This window comes from Schistocerca gregaria, unplaced genomic scaffold (assembly GCF_023897955.1).
Source record: "Schistocerca gregaria isolate iqSchGreg1 unplaced genomic scaffold, iqSchGreg1.2 ptg000909l, whole genome shotgun sequence".
Lineage (NCBI taxonomy): Eukaryota > Metazoa > Arthropoda > Insecta > Orthoptera > Acrididae > Schistocerca > Schistocerca gregaria.
In genome coordinates, this window is record NW_026062269.1 from 38095 (window position 1) to 44995 (window position 6901).

Genomic DNA, 6901 nt, shown 5'->3' on the forward strand with positions numbered 1-6901 from the left:
AGGTAAAGAAATTGCATGACAACATGCACAGCTAGTGGCGTCAAAATTAACGCACATACTTTATGTGACTCAAAAGCCGAACGAGTTACTTTCCGACGTTGTTTTAGATGTGCAAGTGATAGTCAAAACTCGCTGTGTCGGCACTCTGCCGACCATTTCGCTAGTTAACACCGGTCTTGTTGTGTGTGTTTCAAGCTCAAGAGCATCTCCAAGCAAAAAATGGTCAACAGCAACATTCAGACGGTTTCGTACTGCTCAATTGCTACATTAAAACGTTATGTTTCTTTTTCAGAACTGGAAAAACACAAGCGTGACAGCATTCGAACCTGTAATCTTCAGATCCGAAGTCCGACGCCTTATCCATTAGGCCACACGGTCACTGACGACCAACATTTACATGTATACGACTCATCTCGAAACGCTCACACCCCTGAGGATTTGTGTTTTCGTTCTACACAGCCGCTGCCCCTTGCTCTTTCCCACCCATTCGTTACATTCAACCTCTGACGAGACCGACCAAATATAGACTGTGAAACAAGACCACACTTTGTGCATTCGGAATCGAAGGCAGGGCGTCACTCGCCGCATTTGCTACGATTGCCATTTGCTACTTCTGCAGAAGCGGCGGCGGCGGCGACGACGACGACGACGACGACGACGACGACGACGACGAATATCGCGAGAGGCTCTGAGATATGTGAGAAATACATCTATAAAATGTAATTCAGACTGCCTCGTCCCACCTTATGCTGTACCGCTTTGGCAAATGCTTTATCTGCGCCATTCGCCTTAATCGCATCTGAGAGTGATTCTTAAAAAGACGCCTGTCGCTAATTGTTCGTCATCACAGGTACTGTTTGCTATACGGCCACGACGCGCAACTGATTTCCAAAATTCATCTTTCTCCTGTGAGGATTGAACTTACGACCGCTGGTTTATTAGACCAGTGCTCTACCACTGAGCTAAAGAGGCGCGGCCTAGCGGTACTCTTGGGTACTTCGTCCTTACGGTCGTCTGCATCATCAGACTTTAGCTGACAACACTTCATATTACCGGCTAATATTTGCAGCTATGGCGACAAATTACTGCTTGACTACACATCTGACACGTAACCGATGTGCTCTCCAAACAACAACACTTGCATTTCAGAACATGTCTTTCACACATGTCTACAAAATCACCTTCACCTTCAAATACAGCTTCCTTGCGACTGACAGAGACGTAGGCAAAGTTTAAAGTTGCTATTTCCATTAAATCTCGTTAATCAGAAAAACGGTAATTTACACCTGCAGCGGAACAAAATTCCGTTCCGCCCAGCGTCTGGCTCGAACCCACGACCCTGGGATACGCTCTACCGACTGAGCTAGCCGGCTACCTCGGTGAATACCTGCCGGGTAGCACGTCACACAGTACTCGTTTGTGTTGGGTGGTCCCATACAGAATCTCTCCATGATGCCTAATGTTTTCCTAACGTCACACTCGTCACGTACTTCACTTTTATGTCATAATCATTTCTGAGAGGTAAAGAAATTGCATGACAACATGCACAGCTAGTCGCGTCAAAATTAACGCACATACTTTATGTGACTCAAAAGCCGAACGAGTTACTTTCCGACGTTGTTTTAGATGTGCAAGTGATAGTCAAAACTCGCTGTGTCGGCACTCTGCCGACCATTTCGCTAGTTAACACCGGTCTTGTTGTGTGTGTTTCAAGCTCAAGAGCATCTCCAAGCAAAAAATGGTCAACAGCAACATTCAGACGGTTTCGTACTGCTCAATTGCTACATTAAAACGTTATGTTTCTTTTTCAGAACTGGAAAAACACAAGCGTGACAGCATTCGAACCTGTAATCTTCAGATCCGAAGTCCGACGCCTTATCCATTAGGCCACACGGTCACTGACGACCAACATTTACATGTATACGACTCATCTCGAAACGCTCACTCCCCTGAGGATTTGTGTTTTCGTTCTACACAGCCGCTGCCCCTTGCTCTTTCCCACCCATTCGTTACATTCAACCTCTGACGAGACCGACCAAATATAGACTGTGAAACAAGACCACACTTTGTGCATTCGGAATCGAAGGCAGGGCGTCACTCGCCGCATTTGCTACGATTGCCATTTGCTACTTCTGCAGAAGCGGCGGCGGCGGCGGCGACGACGACGACGACGACGACGACGACGACGACGAATATCGCGAGAGGCTCTGAGATATGTGAGAAATACATCTATAAAATGTAATTCAGACTGCCTCGTCCCACCTTATGCTGTACCGCTTTGGCAAATGCTTTATCTGCGCCATTCGCCTTAATCGCATCTGAGAGTGATTCTTAAAAAAACGCCTGTCGCTAATTGTTCGTCATCACAGGTACTGTTTGCTATACGGCCACGACGCGCAACTGATTTCCAAAATTCATCTTTCTCCTGTGAGGATTGAACTTACGACCGCTGGTTTATTAGACCAGTGCTCTACCACTGAGCTAAAGAGGCGCGGCCTAGCGGTACTCTTGGGTACTTCGTCCTTACGGTCGTCTGCATCATCAGACTTTAGCTGACAACACTTCATATTACCGGCTAATATTTGCAGCTATGGCGACAAATTACTGCTTGACTACACATCTGACACGTAACCGATGTGCTCTCCAAACAACAACACTTGCATTTCAGAACATGTCTTTCACACATGTCTACAAAATCACCTTCACCTTCAAATACAGCTTCCTTGCGACTGACAGAGACGTAGGCAAAGTTTAAAGTTGCTATTTCCATTAAATCTCGTTAATCAGAAAAACGGTAATTTACACCTGCAGCGGAACAAAATTCCGTTCCGCCCAGCGTCTGGCTCGAACCCACGACCCTGGGATACGCTCTACCGACTGAGCTAGCCGGCTACCTCGGTGAATACCTGCCGGGTAGCACGTCACACAGTACTAGTTTGTGTTGGGTGGTCCCATACAGAATCTCTCCATGATGCCTAATGTTTTCCTAACGTCACACTCGTCACGTACTTCACTTTTATGTCATAATCATTTCTGAGAGGTAAAGAAATTGCATGACAACATGCACAGCTAGTCGCGTCAAAATTAACGCACATACTTTATGTGACTCAAAAGCCGAACGAGTTACTTTCCGACGTTGTTTTAGATGTGCAAGTGATAGTCAAAACTCGCTGTGTCGGCACTCTGCCGACCATTTCGCTAGTTAACACCGGTCTTGTTGTGTGTGTTTCAAGCTCAAGAGCATCTCCAAGCAAAAAATGGTCAACAGCAACATTCAGACGGTTTCGTACTGCTCAATTGCTACATTAAAACGTTAAGTTTCTTTTTCAGAACTGGAAAAACACAAGCGTGACAGCATTCGAACCTGTAATCTTCAGATCCGAAGTCCGACGCCTTATCCATTAGGCCACACGGTCACTGACGACCAACATTTACATGTATACGACTCATCTCGAAACGCTCACACCCCTGCGGATATGTGTTTTCGTTCTACACAGCCGCTGCCCCTTGCTCTTTCCCACCCATTCGTTACATTCAACCTCTGACGAGACCGACCAAATATAGACTGAGAAACAAGACCACACACTTTGTGCATTCGGAATCGAAGGCAGGGCGACCCTCGCCGCATTTGCTACGATTGCCATTTGCTACTTCTGCAGAAGCGGCGGCGGCGGCGACGACGACGACGACGACGACGAATATCGCGAGAGGCTCTGAGATATGTGAGAAATACATCTATAAAATGTAATTCAGACTGCCTCGTCCCACCTTATGCTGTACCGCTTTGGCAAATGCTTTATCTGCGCCATTCGCCTTAATCGCATCTGAAAGTAATTCTTAAAAAAACGCCTGTCGCTAATTGTTCGTCATCACAGGTACTGTTTGCTATACGGCCACGACGCGCAACTGATTTCCAAAATTCATCTTTCTCCTGTGAGGATGGAACTTACGACACCTGGTTTATTAGACCAGTGCTCTACCACTGAGCTAAAGAGGCGCGGCCTAGCGGTACTCTTGGGTACTTCGTCCTTACGGTCGTCTGCATCATCAGACTTTAGCTGACAACACTTCATATTACCGGCTAATATTTGCAGCTATGGCGACAAATTACTGCTTGGCTACACATCTGACACGTAACCGATGTGCTCTCCAAACAACAACACTTGCATTTCAGAACATGTCTTTCACACATGTCTACAAAATCACCTTCACCTTCAAATACAGATTCCTTGCGACTGACAGAGACGTAGGCAAAGTTTAAAGTTGCTATTTCCATTAAATCTCGTTAATCAGAAAAACGGTAATTTACACCTGCAGCGGAAGAAAATTCCGTTCCGCCCAGCGTCTGGCTCGAACCCACGACCCTGGGATTAAGAGTCCGACGCTCTACCGACTGAGCTGGCCGGCTACCTCGGTGAATACCTGCCGGGTAGCACGTCACACAGTACTCGTTTGTGTTGGGTGGTCCCATACAGAATCTCTCCATGATGCCTAATGTTTTCCTAACGTCACACTCGTCACGTACTTCACTTTTATGTCATAATCATTTCTGAGAGGTAAAGAAATTGCATGACAACATGCACAGCTAGTGGCGTCAAAATTAACGCACATACTTTATGTGACTCAAAAGCCGAACGAGTTACTTTCCGACGTTGTTTTAGATGTGCAAGTGATAGTCAAAACTCGCTGTGTCGGCACTCTGCCGACCATTTCGCTAGTTAACACCGGTCTTGTTGTGTGTGTTTCAAGCTCAAGAGCATCTCCAAGCAAAAAATGGTCAACAGCAACATTCAGACGGTTTCGTACTGCTCAATTGCTACATTAAAACGTTATGTTTCTTTTTCAGAACTGGAAAAACACAAGCGTGACAGCATTCGAACCTGTAATCTTCAGATCCGAAGTCCGACGCCTTATCCATTAGGCCACACGGTCACTGACGACCAACATTTACATGTATACGACTCATCTCGAAACGCTCACACCCCTGAGGATTTGTGTTTTCGTTCTACACAGCCGCTGCCCCTTGCTCTTTCCCACCCATTCGTTACATTCAACCTCTGACGAGACCGACCAAATATAGACTGTGAAACAAGACCACACTTTGTGCATTCGGAATCGAAGGCAGGGCGTCACTCGCCGCATTTGCTACGATTGCCATTTGCTACTTCTGCAGAAGCGGCGGCGGCGGCGACGACGACGACGACGACGACGACGACGACGACGACGACGACGACGACGACGACGACGAATATCGCGAGAGGCTCTGAGATATGTGAGAAATACATCTATAAAATGTAATTCAGACTGCCTCGTCCCACCTTATGCTGTACCGCTTTGGCAAATGCTTTATCTGCGCCATTCGCCTTAATCGCATCTGAGAGTGATTCTTAAAAAAACGCCTGTCGCTAATTGTTCGTCATCACAGGTACTGTTTGCTATACGGCCACGACGCGCAACTGATTTCCAAAATTCATCTTTCTCCTGTGAGGATTGAACTTACGACCGCTGGTTTATTAGACCAGTGCTCTACCACTGAGCTAAAGAGGCGCGGCCTAGCGGTACTCTTGGGTACTTCGTCCTTACGGTCGTCTGCATCATCAGACTTTAGCTGACAACACTTCATATTACCGGCTAATATTTGCAGCTATGGCGACAAATTACTGCTTGACTACACATCTGACACGTAACCGATGTGCTCTCCAAACAACAACACTTGCATTTCAGAACATGTCTTTCACACATGTCTACAAAATCACCTTCACCTTCAAATACAGCTTCCTTGCGACTGACAGAGACGTAGGCAAAGTTTAAAGTTGCTATTTCCATTAAATCTCGTTAATCAGAAAAACGGTAATTTACACCTGCAGCGGAACAAAATTCCGTTCCGCCCAGCGTCTGGCTCGAACCCACGACCCTGGGATACGCTCTACCGACTGAGCTAGCCGGCTACCTCGGTGAATACCTGCCGGGTAGCACGTCACACAGTACTAGTTTGTGTTGGGTGGTCCCATACAGAATCTCTCCATGATGCCTAATGTTTTCCTAACGTCACACTCGTCACGTACTTCACTTTTATGTCATAATCATTTCTGAGAGGTAAAGAAATTGCATGACAACATGCACAGCTAGTCGCGTCAAAATTAACGCACATACTTTATGTGACTCAAAAGCCGAACGAGTTACTTTCCGACGTTGTTTTAGATGTGCAAGTGATAGTCAAAACTCGCTGTGTCGGCACTCTGCCGACCATTTCGCTAGTTAACACCGGTCTTGTTGTGTGTGTTTCAAGCTCAAGAGCATCTCCAAGCAAAAAATGGTCAACAGCAACATTCAGACGGTTTCGTACTGCTCAATTGCTACATTAAAACGTTATGTTTCTTTTTCAGAACTGGAAAAACACATGCGTGACAGCATTCGAACCTGTAATCTTCAGATCCGAAGTCCGACGCCTTATCCATTAGGCCACACGGTCACTAACGACCAACATTTACATGTATACGACTCATCTCGAAACGCTCACACCCCTGAGGATTTGTGTTTTCGTTCTACACAGCCGCTGCCCCTTGCTCTTTCCCACCCATTCGTTACATTCAACCTCTGACGAGACCGACCAAATATAGACTGTGAAACAAGACCACACACTTTGTGCATTCGGAATCGAAGGCAGGGCGTCCCTCGCCGCATTTGCTACGATTGCCATTTGCTACTTCTGCAGAAGCGGCGGCGGCGACGACGACGACGACGACGACGACGACGAATATCGCGAGAGGCTCTGAGATATGTGAGAAATACATCTATAAAATGTAATTCAGACTGCCTCGTCCCACCTTATGCTGTACCGCTTTGGCAAATGCTTTATCTGCGCCATTCGCCTTAATAGCATCTGAGAGTGATTCTTAAA

The 6901-nt window shown here is 46.5% G+C and overlaps 3 non-coding genes across 3 annotated transcripts; all 3 read right to left on the bottom strand.

Annotated features, from left to right (window-relative positions):
• Positions 1–900: 900 nt before the first annotated feature.
• Trnai-aau (transfer RNA isoleucine (anticodon AAU)) lies at positions 901–972 on the bottom strand. The gene has a single exon. It is a non-coding gene; the product is annotated as a tRNA-Ile (tRNA).
• A 1447-nt stretch (positions 973–2419) lies between these two features.
• Positions 2420–2491, bottom strand: Trnai-aau (transfer RNA isoleucine (anticodon AAU)). The gene has a single exon. It is a non-coding gene; the product is annotated as a tRNA-Ile (tRNA).
• Positions 2492–5475: 2984 nt separating this feature from the next.
• Positions 5476–5547, bottom strand: Trnai-aau (transfer RNA isoleucine (anticodon AAU)). Its single transcript has one exon. It is a non-coding gene; the product is annotated as a tRNA-Ile (tRNA).
• Positions 5548–6901: the final 1354 nt, after the last annotated feature.